This window comes from Oryctolagus cuniculus, chromosome 3 (genome assembly GCF_051225735.1).
Source record: "Oryctolagus cuniculus isolate XC-2025 breed Fujian yellow rabbit chromosome 3, ASM5122573v1, whole genome shotgun sequence".
Lineage (NCBI taxonomy): Eukaryota > Metazoa > Chordata > Mammalia > Lagomorpha > Leporidae > Oryctolagus > Oryctolagus cuniculus.
The window spans coordinates 53,206,298-53,229,760 of NC_142869.1; the positions used below are offsets into that span (position 1 = coordinate 53,206,298).

The window sequence follows — 23,463 nt, forward strand, 5'->3', positions numbered from 1 at the left end:
TCTTAATTCCAGTAACTTAGTCTAGTCCGAATTGCTCCCCACACTGCTGAGTGATGTTTCTCTAACTTTAGGTTGATTGATACTTCTTTTAGTATGAGGAGCACTTTTGGTCCTGATTTTCAGTTCATGGCCAATTAAAAAACAGAAACATCCTATTCAGGCTGGCGCTGCGGCTCAATAGGCTAATCCTCCGCCTTGTGGTGCCGGCACACCGGGTTCTAGTACGGTAGGGGCACCAGATTTTGTCCCGGTTGCTCCTCTTCCAGTCCAGCTCTCTGCTGTGGCCCGGGAGTGCAATGGAGGATGGCCCAAGTCCTTGGGCTCTGCACCCTCATGGGAGACCAGGAGAAGCACCTGTTTCCTGGCTACGGATCAGCGCAGTGCGCCAGCTGCAGCATGCCAGCTGCAGTGGTCATTGGGGGGTGAACCAACAGAAAAAGGAAGACCTGTCTCTTTGTCTCTCTCTCTCTCACTGTCGTACTCTACCTGTCAAAAAAAAAAAATCTATTCAGCATACCACAGCTGCCTTAACTATGACAAGAAACTTATAACTGAATCACACTACCAGGTTTTAGCCTTTTCAATTTATTGAAGCACAAATTTGTATTTTCAAAATAAAGCCATTTGGATACAAAACCTTCAGTTTCTTAAAAATCCACAAACTAGTCCCAAACCAATTTTTTCTCTCAGCATGCCCTCATAAACTCTGATGGTCTTACTTTCCCTTGTTGCCCACTATTCTAGTACATGCAACATATACGTTTTTTTAATGCTGTGTGCTTATACTGACCTCTCTTTCTCTTCTGCAAAACCCATATTTTAAAAATTTTCACTTCTTTCAAATGCAGGTCCTACTCCAACTTTTATCACCCCTATAAAATATTTATTTCATATATGTTTTATAGTTTGTCTCTTATATCACATCTTACAATGATTCTTTGCTGATTCTTCTAACCTACTGTGAGATCTTCAAGGCAAGATTGTCATCCTTAACTTCTCAGAAAAATAAAACAATGTCACCTATGAAGTAAATAGTTAACATAATGTTTACTGAATTAAATCAAAACTAGATATGGTAAGAGAGTAGGATACTTTGAGACAATAATAAGGTAACCAAAATTTTCTTTTAGTTTTCTTCCATTTATATCAAGTGAAAATAGTGCTCAAGTCTTTTGGGGAAAAAAAATAAGTTTGGTATGGAAACACTCCTGATGGCATCATTCCTGCATGCCATTTCCTAAGGGCATTCTTCTACACATAAGAATTTAACTAAGAGCAAGGGAAAAACCCTGGCAAAGTTTTTACAACTTCAACTTCTCCCTTCAAACAGGTGGGAGTGTGGTTTTGAGGCAAGACTGTGGAGGACACGGGTGACAAATACAAAGTGGTTATGCCTTTTAATCACATCTCTGCCCCTTGAAATTTGGAAATATTCCCCCTTTTCACTCCCAAAATAACCTCTTTTTGGCTGATTTAAGGTGATCTTACATTTATCAAATATTTAATTATTCTTTTTCATTGAACATTTGTCCGAAAGTAGATTCTCAGTCAAGTTTGGAGGAATTGAATGCTGGCTGAATTAATTTAGATTTTTCCTTGTTTGCATTCTATCTTTTTATATAATTCTATATAGTTACAGTTTTAAGAATATTTTAATAATTTTCCATTGATCATGCTAAGTATCATTTTAGTATGAATTATACTTGTTTTAGGTACATAAAATTTGATTTTTAAACAGAATATTAGAAGAATTCAAGGGAAAGAAGAAAGATATGAAAGAAGAAAAATGTAAGGGGGATTCACACATGATTATATTTAATGAATTTGTATGACAGGATCAGCAGAAATCTGTATATGAGAAACATCCCAACCTGAGAGATGAAAATAAAAAGTCATAGTTTGACCCAAGATGAAAGTACCAAGGAATAAATGAAGGAATGAAGCATGATTTCTCTCACTCATCTTTGTCCCCTAGCCCAAATCCTCAGAATCATGGCTAAGTTCTGCTAAGTCCTTGGGCCCCTGCACCTGCACCGAGACCTGGAAGAAGCTCCTGGTTCCTGGCTTCGGATCAACGCAGCTCAGCCGTTGCAGACATTTGGGGAGTAAACCAATGGAAGGAATACTTTTCTGTCTCTCCCTCTCACTGTCTGTTAACTCTACCTCTCAAATAAATAAAAATCTTAAAAAAAAAAAAATGACTGTTGCGCTAGCACCCTGGGTTCTAGTCCTGGTTGCTTCTCTTCCAGTCCAGCTCTCTGCTGTGGCCTGGGAGGGCAGTGGAGGATTGCCCAAGTGCTTGGGTCCCTGCACCCGCATAGGAGACTGGGAGGAAGCACCCGGCTCTTGGCTTCAGATTGGCACAGCACCAGCCATGGCGACCATTAGGGGAGTGAATCAACGGAAGGAAGACCTTTTTCTCTGTCTCTTACTATCTATAACTCTCTCTGTCTCTTTCTCTCTAACTCTGCCTGTCAAAAAAAAAAAAAAAAAGAAAAGAAAGAAAAATTAGCTTGTGGAGCTGAAAAGCAAAGAATAAAAAATACTTTCCCAGTGATTCTCTCATTTTATTTTGGAACTAAAACTCTAATAAATTTCTCTGGACAATAAATACTTAACTTAGACGATTATTAGTAACAGTGGTAAAAATTCAATTAGAACCTTTATTAGTCTCATAAAGTATAAAACTTGGATCATTAATAAGTTGAGCTCTAAGGAAATATCGGGTCTTCTAAACCATAATTCACCAGTCTACTACTCTTTGGGAATAGTGTTTAGAGGGACCAAGTCCAAGGATAGTTTGAGGTCACTGAACCAAAGTCTAGGCTTTCATAAATAAGATACATTCTGTCTAGAAGAAGCCCAAGTACATGGTTTCACACCATCTATTGGGCAGTTTTCCTGTGTCATCCTTTCCTTGAATTTAGCATGCCTAATTCTCACAATAACAGTTTTGTTTGTTTGTTTGTTTGTTTGTTTTTTTTTTTGACAGGCAGAGTTGGACAGAGAGAGAGACAGAGAGAAAGGTCTTCCCTCCGTTGGTTCACGCCCCAGTTGGCTGCTAAGGCCAGCATGCTGCGCCGATCCGAAGTCAGGAGCCAGGTTCTTCTCCTGGTCTCCCACGCGGGTGCAGGGCCCAAGCACTTGGGCCATCCTCCACTGCCTTCCCGGGCCACAGCAGAGAGCTGGACTGCAAGAGGAGCAACTGGGACAGAACCGGTGCCCCAACCGGGACTAGAACCCGGGGTGCCGGCACCTCAGGTGGAGGATTAGCCTGGTGAGCCATAGCGCCAGCCACAGTTTTAACATACCAATTTTATAATGTGGTGTTGAAAGAGAGAATCCCCTAAAAGAAAAAATACTTTGAAAGTTACCTGGTGTGCTAGTAGGTTATACTCTGAACAAGAAGCAGCACAAAATATGTTCTTTATCCTATCTATATCCCAGATTCCTTCTCTGAGAAGCATAGTGTATGGTGTGGCTTCCAACAGTCATAGCAGTGGCCTTGTTTTTTTCTTTTTAATGGCTTAGATTTTTCTTTGGATTCCAAGAGATTTCCCTGTGTCTTCTTTATAACTTCTTTAGAGTTTTGGAATATAAATATACCCAAGTTATTTTCTATTGCTTAAACCAAATTTAGCTAATCTCTAAAATGATTCTATCTCACTAAAGCCAAGCCTTCCACTTAGGAGATAAGGGCTAATTTTTAAGATGCTTACAATAAATATGCATTGTGATCTTTTCTGAGTCTGTGGCAAAGGAAACAGTTTATAAATAAACTGAGGATGGTCCTATCCATCTTGATAACAAATATAACATAATATACTTAGTATTGTAAAAAGGGTGTTTTATAAAGCTTGTTAAAAGAAGAAAATAAACATGAGTGGGGAGAGATTTTACTCTTAATTCTCTGGATTTCTTGAACTTTGTTTAATAAATACTCCTGCTATTTCAGCTGATCTCTCACAGAGAGAATTTATAAATTGGTGAATTTGTAAAGAACACATTTAGAAATAAATTAAAGGCTATTAACTGGGGGCCAGGGTGGCCATCTGAGGAATGAACCAGCCGATGGAAGACCTATCTTTCAATATCTCTCTCTCTGTGCTTCTGCCTCTCTGTAATTCTGCCTTTCAAATAAATAAATAAATCTTTTTTTTTTTTTAAAAAAAAGGCATTAACTGACTTAGAATTATAAGCAATATTTAAAGTTTTCCAGCTTATCTTCCTTTAGTTATCAAAAAGACAGTGGGTCGGTGGCAAAATTATCCGTATGTAAACTCCTCAAATAAGAGAGAACTGCTTATTTTGAGTGTAGGTGGGAAAAGTTTCCTCTGACAGCACTGATAGAACAGCCATTGATTTCACTGTGTTTTTTGTTCTTGAAATACAAATTGATCTTTTTTTTTTTCAGTACACTCTTTTCCAATACTCTTTTCAAAAGACTACAGAAATAGATATGAGAAGAACTTTTTGTAATAATCCTCTGAATGTCTTTCATTGAAACTACAGATTATCAGCCCAAATGCCATTAACAGCTATGATCTAATGTATTTGGATCTTGTGAAATTAATTCTGTTCCAACCTATATCCAAAAATGTCTTCATCGAAGTACTTTACCCTAGTGGTTAAAATTCCTGTGTCCACTATCAGAGTCTAAGGCCTTGCTCTGCTATTGGCTCTAGCCTCTTATTAATGCAGAACCTGGGATGCAGCAGCGACGGCACAAGTCATTGGGTTCCTGCCACTTTGTAGGACACCTGGATTTAGTTTCTGGCTCTTAGCTTTGGCCTGTCCCAGCCCTGGCTATCACAGATATTTCTTGGTTGGATAAACCTGTCTCCAAAATTTAAAAATTAAAATTAGAAATATTGTCAATTTAAGTACATTAGATGGCTTAGGCAGAAAATAGTAAATATTGTTAAATAGTTAATATTGTTAACATGAAAATATTATGATTTTGCTATTTTCAATTTATTTGGCTCACTGCTACTTTCTATGTTTCTTAGTTCATCCTATGTTTATGCTGCCTAGTACATAGTAATTTCTTAGTAAACAGTTGTTAACTAACTGAAAATTGTCACCTGAGAGAGACATATACAATCTGTTACCAAACTTCATCCACAGACAGAAAGTAAAACAAAATACAAGCAAAAATATTTTATAGTTTCTTTGGTTTTACTGTATGTTCAAGTTTTACTCCACATTATACTAATTCCTTCAAATAAAGTGGCTATGTTAAGAATCTTTCAGAAATTAAATGGCTTGCCTGTAACAGCAAACTGCTCAATCTCTATTTCAAAATATTTTAGAACATATTTTGATATTAAAAATGTTATTTTTTTCTTTGTTTGCTTTAGAGTTTCAATAAACATTCAGCATTTGTTACTATTACCCAAGAGATGCACTTCCATCAACCAAACACCAACATGGTTTTCCTTTATGTCCTAAAAGGCATTCTGTCTTTGTCCACTTTCCAATGGAAATAAAATACATTTGTTCAAGTCCTCATGTTTAAATGAGATCTAATTTTACTAACACAATTTGTACTTTGAATATGGAAAAATATACAATTCCCATTCACTAATATCTACATTACAAAGTTTACTAGAGATTAAAAGGAGTAAACTTAAGATGACGACAAAAGTGAGATTTCTGGATTTGGTAATGACACAAGAGTTAGTGGTACAAAATTTTAAGGAAGAAAATTAGTGCCTACTGATTAGTTAAAAACTTAAATTATTTGGATTATTTTAAAGAACTGTAGAAGTAATTTTATAAATCAGAATGGTTAAAAGAGTTAACATAAATATAGAGGGAGAGTTCCAAAGTAAATAGAAAACTACTATCAAAATCAAATCAATATCCATGCATTCCCAATTATATCATTTTACAAACTAATATTTGTATAGTTAGAGGAAGATATGCCAAGAAAAATACATATTTTATTTAAAAGTTTTCTGAGAATTTGGTCACTGATAATCAGAAACAGTCTATCAGATTCACAAATTTTAGTGGTCATTTTTGAAACTTAGAATGCAGTCTAAGAAAAATTTTATAGAAAATATAGATAAAATTCTTATATATAAATATTATGAATTCAATCATGCATTTTCCATAAATCTCACAAACATCACTTTTTCCCCACCAATTCTTTCTTGTTCGTATTTTTAATGTGGACTTTAAAGTCAACTGGTAGCTATGACTATTCAAATTCTATTTTCCAAGATTTTCACAAAATGAAATAGCTCCTTTCTTAACAATCACTTGTAGGGACTTATTTATGCTTTTGGTTCCATAAAGTGTAACAGCAACAACTATATTCAATTAGAAAAAGATTAAATTTAAATTTTCTATGTATAGAACAAAGAGAACTAAGAAATTAAAAATTTAGTCAGAAATAAAAAAATGTATATTATGTTTGGCTTCCACTTTCATTTTAGATTTATTGACCACTTGGAAACAGAAATAAAATTTACTGTTTTAGGGCAGTATTGGGAAAACAGAAGACTAATTTTATTATGTGCTATTATTTAATTTTAAAAAAGTCAAAATAGCATAAAATATCCTGAACTAAAGCACTAGCTATACCTCTGGATGTTCTGGTTATCTGATACAGAAAAGAGAAAAAGAAAATAAACAATTATATCCTTTCATAAACTTAGTAGGGCTCTACTACACTTAGTTGATGGAGTATTCAGCATGTCCTACAGCATCTATAACATTGCAATTTATGTTAAATAGCAAATAATCTTTTAAATGAGATTGAGGCAACTTTGCAAATTTTCTCTTTTTGATAAACATAACGATGATGTCAATTACTAAATATTCTGCAACTGACCTGAGAGTTTATAAAAATAAATTCTTCTCTTGTTCTGAATCACAGAATGTTTTCTAGATGTACCCATTTGTCAAACACCTCAAGCTCAGTATGTCAAAAATTGAATTCATTAATTTATCTCCCAAATAAGCTTTCTGATTCTTCACTGTTTAAGATTAGAATTAGATGCCAGCATTGGCAAACAGGTTAAGCACTGCCTACAACTTGGGTACCCCATATGGGTACTGGATTGAGTTCTGGGTGTTCCACTTTGGATCCAGCTAGATCCAGCATGCTGACATGCCTGACAAAGCTGTGGAAGAAGGCCCAAGTACCTGGGCCCCTACACCCACATGGGAGACCCAGATGGAGTTCCAGGCTCCAGGTACCTGGCTCCTGGCTTTGGTCTGAACTAGCCCTGGCCAATGTGGCCATTTGGGGAGTGAATTATCAGATAGAAGAGCTCTCTCCCTTCTCTTCCCATGCCTACTTTGTAACTTTGCCTTTCAAATAAATAAATTTCTTTAAAAAATAAGTAGCATTTTGGTCTATCTATCTGCCCATGCCAGGAATCTTTGCTGCCCTCATTTTTGGCTCTTAATGTCTGTCATCTATCTCCCAAGGATCTTTCAAATCTGACATATCTCCATTACCAGTCACATAGAATATATTTTCATGAACTTATACTATGGCTTTTAATTTGGTTTCCAATTCCAATTCCACATATCTTAAACCCAACTGAAAAAAGCACAGTCTTCTAAAAGGGAAAATTTGGTCATATTTCTTCAGACACAGAGCCTAGCAAGTACCTAATCCTTAGTAGTCCTCAAACTACTAAACAATACAGATAAGGTTTAAACTACCTTCTTCCTTATACTCACCCTTTAGCTTAATTTCATTCTATCCCATGCTTGTGTGTACACATGCACATGTATACAGAAACACACACAAACACATATTCTTTGGCCAGGCTGGTCTATGAGTAGTACCAAGAAAATGTGAATGATTTTTCTAGTTAAGTCTTTTGCATATGCCTGGACCTCCTTTCTACATTTCTTATAGCCAAAAACTTAGGCATCTTTGGAATACTATTAAATACATTATTTTCTAAGTAATGAATTGCATGCTCTTCTTTGTATCCATTATGTGTTTTATTATATTGGTGTTTGTTTGATTATAATTATGGTTTCCTTCTTCAATAAGTGTTATTGAGCAGAAACTATTCACATTAGTATTTGTATCTCATTGCCTATAATAGTTCTTGACAATATTAGATATTCTATAAAAATTTGATAACTGGATTAATGAGTAAAAATCCTTAAAATAACTAAAAATGATTTTAGTTTTATATTTCTTTCAGAAGATAATTATATATTATTAAAGGATTTTTCATCACAAGAAGTATCTTGGCAGTCAAAAGAATTTGAGAAATCCTGGAAAGAACAAGAAAACAAAAATTACCTCTTAAGAAATTTAAGAATCATTAAATAGCCAAATATTCAATGTGCCATTACCCAAATTTCCAAAACATCATCCCTTTTTTCTGAAGATTTAGAGAATTATCAAGAATAATAATCAGTCTCCTTGGGCTTTGTAGTTGGGTACTCCAAGTATTAGAGCACTGATGGGGACTAGAGAACCCACTTAGTGAGGATATCATGGTTGTGGTTGCCAAGCTCTTTGACAATTCTTGCTTGCCTTTTCTGCTACTCTCTACAATCAGTAGTCTTCAACTGCCAGATTTCTGATGCAAATCTGAATACAACCCATTGTCCCTATTAGCTAAATAAATAAATTCCAACCTCATTCAAAAAAGCAATTGCAGGGGCCAGCGCCTGGCTCACTTGGTTAATCCTCTGCCTGTGGTGCCGGCATCCCATATGGGTGCCGGGTTCTAGTCCCAGTTGCTCCTCTTCCAGTCCAGCTCTCTGCTGTGGCCCAGGAGGGCAGTGGAGGATGGCCCAAGTGCTTGGGCCCCTGCACCCACGTGGGAGACCAGGAGGAATTATCTGGCTCCTGGTTTCAGATCGGCACAGCGCCAGCCATAGCAGCCAACTGGGGCGTGAACCAACAGAGGGAAGACCTTTCTCCATCTTTCTCTCTCACTGTCTATAATTCTACCTGTCAAATTAAAAAAAAAAGCAATTGCTTTTTAAAAAACATTTATTGAGTGAAATCCACACAAAATATCCATTAAAGGTTTCTCAATTTGCTAATAATGATAATTCTCACTGTTTTACAGCCTTATTCCCACCTTAACTATAAACCTGAAGGGCAACCACTTTGAAATGAGTTGAAATGAGTTGAAATTTGAAATGACAAGAGGTACTAATGCATATTTCTTATTATTATTTTTGTGTATTTGAGGATATTTTCTAGTTTGCACAAATAGCAGCTAGAATTATTCAGGAAACATTAAGGAATAGAAATATATCATACTAACTTCCTATCTTGGTTTCAAAATAAACTATAGCATGCTAGTCATAACTGCCAGTACAATGGTCTTTAATAGAAACCAATAAAAAGGGGTATTTTCCCCTTTTACATGAAGTACATATTCATCTGCATTTCTCACTTCAACAGAAAGAAATTACAAAAGATCTTAAAAAGGCAAAATAGTACAGGAGTAATTTTTTAAAAATAAACATATACTATTAATATTTTCATGTGATTTGTCACTTGAGTATCAATACAGAACATGAGATCTTGACTTAGACTAAAAATTTATATTCTCACTCTGAAGAAATACCAAAGATTAATGGCAGTAATATAGGGTGATTCAGTGTGCAGCACTCTGAGGGAGAAATTTGTGTCCTCTGATCATGGTAACAGTTTGATAATGATAAGAAAGTTCCTTGTAAAAAGTCAATAATAAAGAAATCATATTCACAGAACAGTCTTGAAATCAATTATATATGCTTCTTCCTTAGGTACTTAAAAGCATTTAGTACTGTAAGGCCCTTCAAATCCACATATTAGTTTAAAGTCTCTTAACTGAATCTTCACTGAATGGGATAAAAGGTAAAATATTCACATGATTTATTAATTCAGAGTAAGTTTCTTATCCACATATGTTGGCTGCCCTATATCCTATTCCAGGCAAAGACACTTGCTTGCCTTTTTAAGATTTATTTTATTTGGGGGCCAGCACTGTGGCCGGTGCTGTGGCATACAGATTCAACGCAATCCCAATGAAAATACCAATGGCACTGTTCACAGATCTAGGAAAAATTGATGCTCAAATTCAAATGGGAACAAAAGAAACACTGAATAGCTAAAGCAACCTATATATAAAAATGAAGCCATATGCATCACAATTATAGGTTTCATGACATACTACAGGGCAGTTATAGTCAAAACAGCCTGATACTGGCACAAAAGCAAACATGCAGAAGAATGGAATGAACAGAAATTTCAGAAATCAATCCACACATCTACAACCAATTTATCTTTGACAAAGAAACAAAAATCAATCCCTGGAGCAAGGAGAATCTCTACAACAAATGTGCTGGTAAAACCTGATGTCCCTGTGGAGAAGTGTGAAACTAGACCCCTACCTGATGCTTAAATAAAAATCCACTCAAAATGGATCAAAAACTTAAATCTAGGACCTGGTATCATCAAATATCTATAGAACATTTGGAAAGCGTTGCAGAATGTTGGCACAGGCAAAGACTTCTTAGAAAAGACCCTAGTATCACAGGCAATCAAAGCCAAAATTAACAAATTGTGTTACATCAAGTTAGGAAGCTTCTGCACTGCAAAAGAAATACTCAGTGAAGTGAAGAGGGAATTGACAGAATGGGAGAAAATACTTGTAAACTACACAACTGATGAAAGGTTAATTTATAGAACCTATAAGGAGCTCAAGAAATTCAACAACAAAACAAACAATATAGTTAAGAAATAGGGGTGGAGCCATGATGGCGGAATAGTGAGGGCACGCACTGATAGTCCGGGAAAAGATAGTTTAATAAAAGTGGAGTTAATGTAGTCTCAGGAAAAGCCTCGTGAAAAAATTGCAGAGGAAACTCTTCCGGATCTAGTGGATGTGACACAGAGGACTTATGGGGAGAGCAAGGATGCGCATGGTGCGGAAGCCGAGGCACGGAACCTGAGCCGTGGAAGCTGAGCCGCAGAGTCTGCGTGCCAGCGCTGGAAGGGGAAGTGAGACAAAAACCTCAGTAACCTGAATCATTGGTGGGGAAAGGCAGAAAGAGCCTAGAGGGAACAAGGCTTGAAGCCCCGCTGGGGAAAGTTCACCAGGCTGACTGGAGGAGAGAAAAAAAAAAAAAACGAATAAATAAGGGGAACTGTCAGGGACACTAGCCTCTCTTTCCACTCACCTTAGAAAGCAGAGCAAGACAAAGAGCAGGCGCCATTTTGGACATATGTAAAGTGGCACCTGCCATCAGCCAAGCAGAAAAACCTGACTCTGGTGGGGAGAAATAACTGGAGGTTTGAACCTAGTGAATGTGTGGAGCTAACGAACTGAGACTATGAAAATCTAAGGGTGGGTGAGAGAACTCACCAAGTACAAAAACTCGGTAAACTTGGCAACCTGGTGAGAGACTGCGGAGAAATTTGAGACCACACTGAGGGCTAAATAGACCCTTTGTGTGGTCCTTGGGGTAGAGCAGACTAATACCCACAGAGGCCAAATTTCATACATCAACTACCCTCAATTCCACTCAGCTGTGCAGAATTACTACCCTTATGAGCCAAAAAAAAAAAAAAAGAGAGAGAGAGAACGAGCGAGTGAGAGAACAACCTGGGTGAGTCACATTTGGCACACCCTTAACCCTGAAGAACCAAACAGAGCTCTCTGGCCACACCCATCACAGCCTCTAATGATCCATCAAAAGCAGACAGTCCACTTATTCTAGAGTCATAGTATAACGAGAAAAAGCACCACAGTGAAGAAACCAAAGAATATCTCCACAATGCCAAACAACACAGAAACCGAGGTAACAAGAACAAGGAAGACACCCCAATTCAAGATTATGAAGATGATGAGATAGAAGAAATGCAAGAAGCGGATCTCAAAAAATTGATAAGAACATTAAGAAGTTCTCAAAAACAAATTCTAGAACTACAGAAATCCTTACGGGACAGGATAGAAAATCTCGCGTGCGAAAATGAAATATTAAGGAGCGATCAAAATGAAATGCAGCAACTAGTAGATAACAAAACTATGACAGTGACGAGAAATCACAATGAAATGAAGAATTCAATAGATCAAATGACAAACACATTAGAGAGCCTTAAAAACAGAATGAGTAAAGCAGAAGAGAGAATATCGGACTTAGAAGACAGAGAACAGGAAAGTATAGAGTCAAACCAAAGAAAAGAAGAGGAAATTAGAAATCTAAAAAATATTGTTGGGAATCTACAGGATACTATTAAAAAACCCAGCATTCGGGTTCTAGAAGTTCCTGAAGGCATGGAGAGGGAGAAAGGATTAGAAGGCCTTTTTAGTGAGATACTAGCAGAAAATTTCCCAGGTTTGGAGAAGGACAGAGAAATCCTAGTACAGGAAGCCCACAGAACCCCTAATAAACATGACCAAAAGAGATTCTCACCACGACACATTGTAATCAAACTCACCACAGTGAAACAGAAAGAAAAGATCCTAAAATGTGCAAGAAACTTCAGATAACTCTCAGAGGATCTCCAATTAGACTCACAGCTGACTTCTCATCAGAAACACTACAGGCTAGGAGGGAATAGCGAGATATAGCCCAGGTACTAAGAGAGAAAAACTGCCAGCCCAGAATATTATATCCTGCAAAGCTCTCATTTGTGAATGAAGGTGAAATAAAGACCTTTCATAGCAAACAGAAATTGAAAGAATTTGTCGCCTCTCGTCCAGCCTTGCAAAAATGCTTAAAGATGTGCTACACACAGAAACAAACACGGCCATCAATATGAAAGAAGGCAAAGGAAGAAAACCTACCAGTAAAAGATCATAGGAAGCTCAAAGCATATATTAGAAAATATCTTTGGGAAAACGGAAGGGCAAAGTCACTACTATCAACAGTCACATTGAATGTAAATGGCCTCAACTCTCCAGTTAAAGACACAGACTGGCTGAATGGATTAAAGAACAAAACCCATCTATTTGCTGCTTACAAGAAACACATCGTTCCAACAAAGACGCATGCAGACTGAAAGTGAAACGTTGCAAAAAGATATTCCATGCCAACAGAAATGAAAAAAAAAACAGGTGTAGCCATATTAATATCAGACAAAATAAACTTTAACACAAAAACTGTTAAGAGAGACAAAGAGGGACACTATATAATGATTAAGGGTTCAATTCAACAGGAAAATGTAACTATTATAAATGTATATGCACCTAGTTACAGGGCACCGGTTTATTTAAAAGGTATGTAAAGGACTTAAAGGGAGACTTAGACTCCAATACAATAGTACTGGGGGACTTCAATACTCCACTCTCAGATAGACAGATCAATCAGACAGAAGATCAACAAGGAAATAGCAGATTTAATTGACACTATTGCCCAAATGGATCTAACAGATATCTATAGAACTTTCAATCCTACATTTAAAGATTTTACATTCTTCTCAGCAGTGCACAGAAGCTTCCCTAGGACTGACCACATACTAGGCCATAAAGCAAGTCTCCACAAATTTAAAAGAATTAGAATCATACCATGCAGCTTCTCAGACCAGAGTGAAATGAAGGTGGAAATTAGCAACTCAGGAATCCCTAGAAAGTATGCAAACACATGGAGACTGAACAACATGCTCCTGAATTAACACTAGGTCATAAAAGAAATCAAAGGAGAAATCAAAAATTTTCTGGAAGTAAATGAGGATAATAAAACAACATATCAAAACTTATGGGATATGGCAAAAGCAGTGTTGAGAGGAACATTTATAGCAATAGGTGCCTACATCAAGAAATTGGAAAGGCACCAAATAGATGAGCTTTCAACGCATCTCAAGGATCTAGAAAAACTGCAGAAAACCAGACGCAAATCTAGTAGGAGAAGAGAAATAATTAAAAACAGAGAAGAAAACAACATGATTGAATTCAAAAATTCATTACAAAAAATCAGCCAAGCAAAGAGCTGGTTTTTGAAAAAATGAATAAAATCGACACACCATTGGCTCAACTAACTAAAAAAAGAAAAGACCCAAATCAATAAAATCAGAGAAGAAAAAGGAAATGTAACAACAGACACCACAGAAATAAAAAGAATCATCAGAAATTACTACAAAGAGTTGTATGCCAGCAAACAGGGAAATCTATCAAAAATGGATAGATTCCTGGACACATGCAATCACATAAATTGAATCAGGAAGACACAGAAAACCTAAATAGACCCATAATTGAAACAGAAATTGAAACAGTAATGAAGGTCCTCTCAACAAAGAAAAGCCCAGGACCAGATGGATAAACGGCTGAATTCTACCATACATTTAAAGAAGAACTAACTCCATTTCGTCTAAAACTATTCAGAACAATTGAAAAAGAGGGAGTCCTCCCAAATTCTTTCTATGAAGCCAGCATCACCTTAATCCCTAAGCCAGAAAAAGATGCAGCATTGAAAGAAAGTTACACACCAAATCCCTGATGAACATATATGCAAAAATCCTCAATAAAATTCTCGCCAATAGAATACAACAACACATCAGAAAGATCATCCACCCAGACCAAGTGGGATTTATCCCTGGTATGCAGGGATGGTTCAATGTTTGCAAATCAATCAATGTGATACACTACATGAAGATACTGCAGAAGAAAAACCATATGATTATCTCAATAGATGCAGAGAAAGCATTCAATAAACTAAAACACCCTTTCATGATGAAAACTCTAAGCAAATTGGGTATAGAAGGAACATTCCTCAATATAATCAAAGCAATTTATGAAAAACCCACGGCCAGCATCCTATTGAATGGGAATAGCTGGAAGCATTTAAACTGAGATCTGGTACCAGGCAGGGATGCCCACTCTCACCACTGCTATTCAACATATTTCTGGAAGTTTTAGCCAGAGCCATCAGGCAAGAAATAGAAATTAAAGGGATACAAACTGGGAAGGAAGAACTCAAACTATCCCTCTTTGCAGATGATATGATTCTTTATTTAGGGGATCCAAAGAACTCTACTAAGAGATTATTGGAACTCATAGAAGAGTTTGGCAAAGTAGCAGGATATAAAATTAATGCACAAAAATCAACAGCCTTTGTATACACAGGCAATGCCACGGCTGAGAAAGAAATGCTAAGATCAATCCCATTCACAATAGCTACAAAAACAAATACCTTGGAATAAACTTAACCAAGGACGTTAAAGATCTCTACGATGAGAATTAGATAATCTTAAAGAAATAGAAGAGGATACCAAAAAATGGAAAATTTTCTATACTCATGGATTGGAAGAATCAACATCATCAAAATGTCCATTCTCCCAAAAGCAATTTATAGATTCAATGTGATGCCAATCAAAATACCAAAGACATTCTTCTCAGATCTGGAAAAAATGATGCTGAAATTCATATGGAGAAGCAGGAGACCTCGAATAGCTAAAGCAATCTTGTACAGCAAAAACAAAGCCGGAGGCATCACAATACCAGATTTCAGGACATACCACAGGGCAGTTGTAATCAAAACAGCCTGGTACTGGTACAGAAACAGATGGATAGACCAATGGAACAGAATTGAAACACCAGAAATCAACCCAAACATCTACAGCCAACTTATATTTGATCAAGGATCCAAAACCAATCCCTGGAGTAAGGACAGTCTATTCAATAAATGGTGCTCGGAAAATTGGATTTCCACGTGCAGAAGCATGAAGCAAGACCCCTACCTTACACCTTACACAAAAATCCACTCAGCATGGATTAAAGACCTAAATCTACGACCTGACACCATCAAATTATTAGAGAACATTGGAGAAACCCTTCAAGATATTGGCACTGGCAAAGACTTCCTGGAAAAGACCCTAGACGCGCAGGCAGTCAAAACCAAAATTATCTATTGGGATTGCATCAAATTGAGAAGTTTCTGTACTGCAAAAGAAACAGGAAACTGAAGAGCCAACCAGCCGAATGGGAAAAAATATTTGCAAACTATGCTACAGATTAAGGATTGATAACCAGAATCTACAAAGAGATCAAGAAACTCCACAACAACAAAACAAACAAACCACTTAAGAGATGGGCCAAGGACCTCAATAGACATTTTTCCAAAGAGGAAATTCAAATGGCCAACAGGCACATGAAAAAATGTTCAAGATCACTAGAAAACAGGGAAATGCAAATCAAAACCACAATGAGGTTTAACCTCACCCCGGTTAGAATGGCTCACATTCAGAAATCTACCAACAGTAGATGCTTGAGAGGATGTGGGGGAAAAGGGACACTAACCCACTGTTGGTGGGAATGTAAACTGGTAAAGCCACTATGGAAGTCTGCCTGGAGATTCCTAAGAAACCGGAATATAACCCTACCATTCAACCCAGACATCCCACTCCTTGGAATTTACCCAAAGGAAATTAAATTGGCAAACAAAAAAGCGGTCTGCACATTAATGTTTATTGCAGCTCAATTTACAGTAGCCAAGACCTAGAATCAACCTAAATGTCCTTCAACTGTAGACTGGATAAAGAAATTATGGGACATGTACTCTATAGAGTACTATACAGCAGGCAAAAACATTTTCAACAAGATGGAGGAATCTGGAAAACATTATGCTGAGTGAAATAAGCCAAACCAAAGGGACAAAAATCATGTGTTCTCCCTGATTGGTGACAAATAACTGAGCACCAAAGGGGAAATCTGTTGATGTGAAATGGACACTATGAGAAATGGTGACTTGATCAGGCCTTGCCCTGACTGTTGATGAGCAACTTAATACTTTATCCCTCCTAGTATTTTTTGTTTGTTCTACTTAATACTAGAGGCTGAATTCTGTAATTAATACACAGTTATACTTAAGTGTTGAAACTTAACTGAAAAGTGATCCCTGTTAATTATAAGAGTGGGAATAAGAGAGGGAAGAGATGTGCAATTTGGGACATGATCAAGCTGACTTACCTCAAACGGTAGAGTTAGAAACATACCAGGGGATTCCAATTCAACCCCATCAAGGTGGCATGTACCAATGCCATCTCACTAGTCCAAGTGATCAATTTCTGTTCACAATTGATCATAATGATAGGACTAAGAGTCAAAGGCATCACATAAACAAGAATAGTGTCTGAAAATACTAACCGATAGAATAAAAAAAGGGAGAGAACAATCCAACATGGGCAGCTGGATACACAGCAGACTCATAGAATGGCAGATGTTCTAAACAGCACTCTGGCCTCAGAATCAGCCCTTATGGCATTCAGATCTGGCTGAAATGCCCATGAGAGTTTTTCAGGCATGGAAAGCCAAGACACTCTGCCAAAAAAAAAAAAAAATGACCTAAATGAAAGATCTCTGTGAGTGAGATCCCAGTGGAAAGAATGGGTCATCAAAGAAGGAGATACCTTTCTCTGAAGGGAGGAGAGAACTTCTACTTTGACTATGACCTTGTCTAAATACGATCAGAGTTGGTGAACTCAAAAGGGTTCCATAGCATTGGCTACTCATGACAAGAGCCTAGGGGGATTACTGATGCCATAAACAAGAGTGTCAATTTGTTAAGTCAACAACAGGAGTCACTGTGCACTTACTACTCATGTAGGATCTCTGTCCTTAATGTGCTGTACATTGTGATTTAATGCTATAACTAGTACTCTAACAGTATCTTTCACTTTGTGTTTCTATGTGGGTACAAACTGTTGAAATCTTTACTTAATATTTACTAAACTGATCTTCTGTATATAAAGAGAATTGAAAATGAATCTTGATGTGAATGGAAGGGGAGAGGGAGTGGGAAAGGGGAGGGTTGAGGGTAGGAGGGAAGTTATGGGGTGGGGAAAGCCATTGTAATTCATAGGCTGTACTTTGGAAATTTATAGTAATTAAATAAAAGTTAAAGAAAACTACAAAAAAAATAAAAGGAAAAAAAATGATCAAAGGACTTGAATGGGCATTTTTCAAGAGGAAATTCAAATGGCCAACAGATATAAAAAATTGCCCAGGTTCACTATCCATCAGGATATTGAAAATCAAAACCATAATGAAGTTTCATCTCACCCCAGTTAGAATGGCTCTCATATATAAATCAACAAAAAACAAATGCTGGCAAGTGTGTGGGAGAAAAGGTACCCTAATCCACTGCTGGTAGGAATATAAACTGGTGCAACCACTGTGCAAGACAGTATGAAAATACCTTAGACCTATATGACCCAACCATTCTACTCCTGGGAATTTACCCAAATGAAATCAGTATCTGAAAGTAATCCGTACCTTTATGTTCACTGCAGCATCATTCACAATAACTAAATTATGTAATAATCCCAGACGTCCATCAACTGTTGACTACATACAAAAATTATTGTACATGTACACTATGTCCCATATACACTATGGATACTACGCAGCTGTTAAAAAAAGAAATCCTGTCTTTTGCAACAAAATGGGTTAAACTAGAAACCAATATACTTAGTGAAATAAGCTAGTCCCAAAAAAGATAGACACTATATGTTTTCCCTGATCCGAGGTAACTAATAAAATAATAAAATGTAATGTATTAGAGTGAAATGGACATTTTGAGATTTGATGATTATTACAGCCCTTGCTTCTACTGTTGAGGAACAGTTTTTCTTAATATTATGTGTTGAATTCTTATACTTTTTGAAGGGTTAAGTTTATTATCATTAAGTAAACTGAAAGTAGATCTTTTTAAAAATTAAGAGTGGGAATGGGTGAGGGAACAGGAAGAAAGATGGTAGCATGGGCGGAAGGGAGTGTAAGTTGGGAAATATCACTATGTTCCTAAATCTGTATACATTAAACACACAAAATCTGTATAATAAAATCTTTAAAAATTGATATAATAAAAATATAACAAAGGGATAATTGAACTACTCTATGCTAAAAAATTTGCTATCTTCAAAGAAACAGAACAATTACTTGAGTGACATTATCTTCAAAAATTAAACCACATTTGACATTGAAATGACATGTATTTCCATGTAGAAAGTCCAAAATAAAAATAAAAAGCTTCATGGAAAAAATAGTTACAGCAAGACTGCAGTATACAAAGTTAATGTACAAAAGTGAAGTCATTTTCCTGTATACTAGCAAAGAACAAGTAGAACTTGATATTAAAAGCACTATCATTTATATTTTAAGTTTAATAAAATACATATCTATACAAAGAAAAGTACAAAATCCTTTTGAAAGCAATCAAAAGTGAACTAAATAAATGGAGATTCATGGATAGGAAGATTCAATATTTTCAAGATATCAGTTTTCCCAATTTGTCTATAGATTAAACATAATCCAAATCAACACCCTAGAAAGTTAGTTTTCTTGATATTGACAACACAATTCTAAATTTGTATATAGAGGTGAAAGACTCTGAGATGTATTACTCTTTTTTGTTACTATAATGAAATATTTGAGACAGGCTAAATTTATTATGTTTATTCCATTCCCAATTCTGGAAGTTCAAGGATATGGCCCAATATCAATTTAGCTCTACTGAGGACCTCATAGCCACTGGCATCACAACAGTGGAAATATGTGTGGGAAAATAAATCATGTCCCAAAACATGAAGCCAGTACCTGGATTGGGACAGGCTCACATTTTATGACCACTTTCTCAGAAAACTACTAAAGAGTTACCCAAGAACTACCATAATTTCTTCAACAGATAGCTCCTCGAAACACCCAAGGATCCCCAAATAGTCCCCAACACTTGAGGCTTCCATACAAGCCTCATACTAAGTCTAAGATTCTAACACATATATCTTTGTGGAACACAAACCATGTCCAAACCATGGCCATAACCAGTGCAATATGGAAGGACTGTGGTATTGACAAAAGAATAGATAAATGAATCAAGAGAAAAGACAGCCAAGAAACAGAACGATATAAATGTGTTCATTTGATCTTAACAAAGGAGAAAAGGAATCAGTAGAATAAAAATGCCTTTTTATTAATGGTGCCTAAACAATGGGACATTCACAAGAAAAATCATACAAATCTAAACCGACACCTGAATCACATCATGAAAATTAGCTCAATATGAATGACAGACCTAAAATCTCTAGAAGACAGTATGCAAGAAAATATAAATAACTTACATTTGGCAATGATTTTTTAAATACAATACCAATAGGATAACACAAATTTCATAAAGAAAATTATATGATAGAGTTTATTAAAATTAAAATTATACACTCTGAAAGACACTGTCAAGAGAATGAAAAGACAAGCCACACACTGAGAGAAACTATTTACAGAGGATTGCCTAGTAAAGGATTGTTATCCAAAATGTCTGTACAAAGTATTCTTTTAAAGACAGAAAGAGAAACACAGAGACACACAGAGCATTCCTTTCTTCTGGTTCAATCTCCCAAATACCTGCCAGGGTTAGGACTGGACCAGGGCCAAAGCCACGAGCTGGGAATGACATCAAGGTCTCCCATGTGAGTGGCAAGAACCAAATTACTTGAGCTATCACTGTTGCATCTTGGGATCTGAATTAGCAGGAAACTGAAGTCAGAATCTAGAGACGCAAACCAAACCCAGGCATCCCAGTGTAGGAAACTGGCATCTTAACATGCATCTTAACTGCTAGGCCAAATGCCACCCCCGAGAACTCTTAAAACTCGACAACAAAAAGGAAACAAATGATTTTAAAGAGGGCTAAAATAGATAGGAATAAAAAATGTATTCTACATCATATTCTTAAAGAAAACAAATTAATATAGTAAGGAGATGCAACTATACATCTAGAATGGACAAAATCCAGCACAACAAGGATACGAAACACAGGCAAGGATGTGGGGCGATAGCAGCTCTCAGTTATTGCCAATGGGAATGCAAAATTGTTACAGCCACTTTGGGAGACAGTTTGGTGGTTTTTTAAAAAGCTAAATACACTCTTACCATACAAGTTAACAATCCTCTTCCTTGGTGGTTTTCCAAAGGAGTTGTAAATATGGCCATATGCAAAATCTGCAGAGATGTTTATAGTGACTTCATCTATAATTGGTAAAACTTGGAAGCTGCAAAGATGTCCTCAAGGAGTTGAAAGAACAAATAAACTGTTGCATTCATACTGAGGGATATTACTCAGCACTAAAAGGAAATGAGAAAAGAAATGAGTTATTAAGCCATGGAATGACATGGCAGAAACATCTGTGCATACTACTAAGTAAAATGTATCAATCTGAAAATCTATATACAATAGAATTCTACCTGCCTTACTGGAAAAGGCCAAACTACAGATAAAGTTAAACATACATACATACAGACAGACACGCGCGCACACACACAAACAGTGGTTTCCAGTAATTAGGGGGTGGACAGGGATGAACATACAAAACATTGCAGAACACACAGGGATTTTTTTCAATCAGTGAAAATAGAATTATATATATAATAGTGTATATGTATCATTATATATTTGCCCAAAATCATAGACTGCACAACGCCAAGAGAGAACTCTAAATGTAAACTATGGACTCTGATAATAATGTGTCTGTATAGTATGCTCTGTCATAACTAATATCACTAAGGTGAGGCGATGTTGGTAAAAAGGAGGCTATGAATGTGAGGTGGCAGGATATATATGGGAAATGTTTGTATTAATCATCCAATTGTGCTGTAAACCTGAAACAACTCTAAAAAAATATAGGGGGTTTATAAAAGAAAAAAAAAAGCCATAGGAATCATAAATTGAGAACTTGATCTTCTCACACTTGCGAATACAAAATGAAACAGCAAGTTTTGACAAGACAAATTACTTGAAAACACCGACATTGTACTGGATAATATGTTGTAGAAACAAGTATATGTGATACTTTCCTGATCAGAAATGTACAGTAAACACCTGAGGATTGCTGAGCCCAGGCAAAGGAGCATATAGTATAGCTCAAGACAAGGGCAGGAGCAACACTACTCACTGTGATTGCTCCATGTGCACTGGAATCAAGTTAGTCCTGCAAGCACTAAATAAAGGAAGAAATGGAATTGCAAGTCAAAATTCTCATCTGAATCAGGGACCTTTACTACTTAAATACAAACATGAGTTAAGTAGAGCCTAGCAAACAACAACAAAAACCTGTTAGAATTCTGTAGTCTGAAAATGGTAATTTTGATATTGTCTGCGGGTTCAACCCGTGAGGCCGGTGCACCGCCAAGATGGAGAGGTGATGGTGTTCATCAGCAGAAGCACCGGAGACGAGTCTTGGTGAACAGGTCCACTTTATTAACGACCACGCACACTTTTTAAAGGGCAGGCAGAAGGGGTGTAACTAATTCAGGGCAACACTAATTCTACAAGATAGGACCAATTTTGGCACTGCAGTGCTTCTCCCTCCAATCAGCTTGAAGGTCGTATAGCTAGGATAGTTTCCAGGTGGTCCTAATGGGCCTAGGCCACACCCAGGAGCAGTTTAACTGATTGGCAATTACAGGGCCTTTCACAGGGAGCAGGGGTAGGGAAAAGTGCCTGGGGTTCCCAGTGCCTGCCAGCAGTCAGGTTGTGGGGTCCTTCCCAGGAGGCATGGTGTGCCATGCCCTCTCAAACTCCTGCATGGGCAGGGTAGGCAGACTCCCTGTCAGGTACAGGATCGCCCACAATTGTCCTTTTGGTTAAGCCAGGCTGTGAAACTTTAAAAGGTATTCAGCCCATTGAAAGTCTAAATTCAGCTTAAAATCAGCAAAGAAGAAGGGGAAAACTTTCCAACTTCTGTCTCCTAAGTGCTGTTTGGAATACACAAAACAAATTTCTGTTGTTTCTATACTAACAGAATATTCTATTCTAAAAGAACAGGCTGTTATAGATAACTTATAGAAGGACACACATATAAACATGAAAAGAAACTAAGAAGTAAAGCAGGTAGTCCAACCTCTTCCAGTGCAGGAATTCTTTCTACAACATTCTTAACCATAATCTATTTAATTTCTGCCTGATAGATGCAGTATAGATACAGTAACAGAGAGCTAATTTCTTTAGAGAAATTCTAATATTTGATCATCATTAAAAATGTTTCCTGTGAGGTAGACATCTGTTAGATCTAACTCTAGAAACCAGAGATATAGCATATATAATAAATATATATCTCAAATTGGACACAACTCTCTCCTTAACATCTGTCTACTGGTTTTAATTCATTTTTGAAACACTAGAGAAGTCTTAAATATTCCTTTATCCAATTAATCTTTTATCCAATTAATCACATCTAGTTATTTCAGCTGACTATGCAAAACTTTTCAAACCTATATGAATTTCATAGTATTGTGAACTAAAAATATTCCAGATATTGCATAAAGTTAAAATGTTAGTCAATAAATTTTAATATGGAATAAGATGATTTTTTTCTGACAGGCAGAGTGGACAGTGAGAGAGAGAGAAAGAGAGGTCTTCCTTTTCCATTGGTTCACCCCACAATGACTGCACTGATCCAAAGCCAGGAGCCAGGTGCTTCTCTTGGTCTCCCATGTGGGTGCAGGGCCCAAGCACTTGGGCCATCCTCCACTGCACTCCCAGGCCACA

General features: G+C 36.8%; 1 long non-coding RNA gene across 2 annotated transcripts in view; it reads right to left on the reverse strand.

Annotated features, from left to right (window-relative positions):
- Positions 1-23,463, reverse strand: part of LOC149127340 (uncharacterized) — a 329,372-nt gene that overhangs the window by 101,838 nt on the left and 204,071 nt on the right. For both annotated transcript variants that reach the window (XR_016231477.1, XR_016231476.1), the window contains one exon: positions 20,850-21,041. This is a non-coding gene — a long non-coding RNA (uncharacterized LOC149127340). The remainder of the gene's footprint in view (positions 1-20,849; positions 21,042-23,463) is intronic.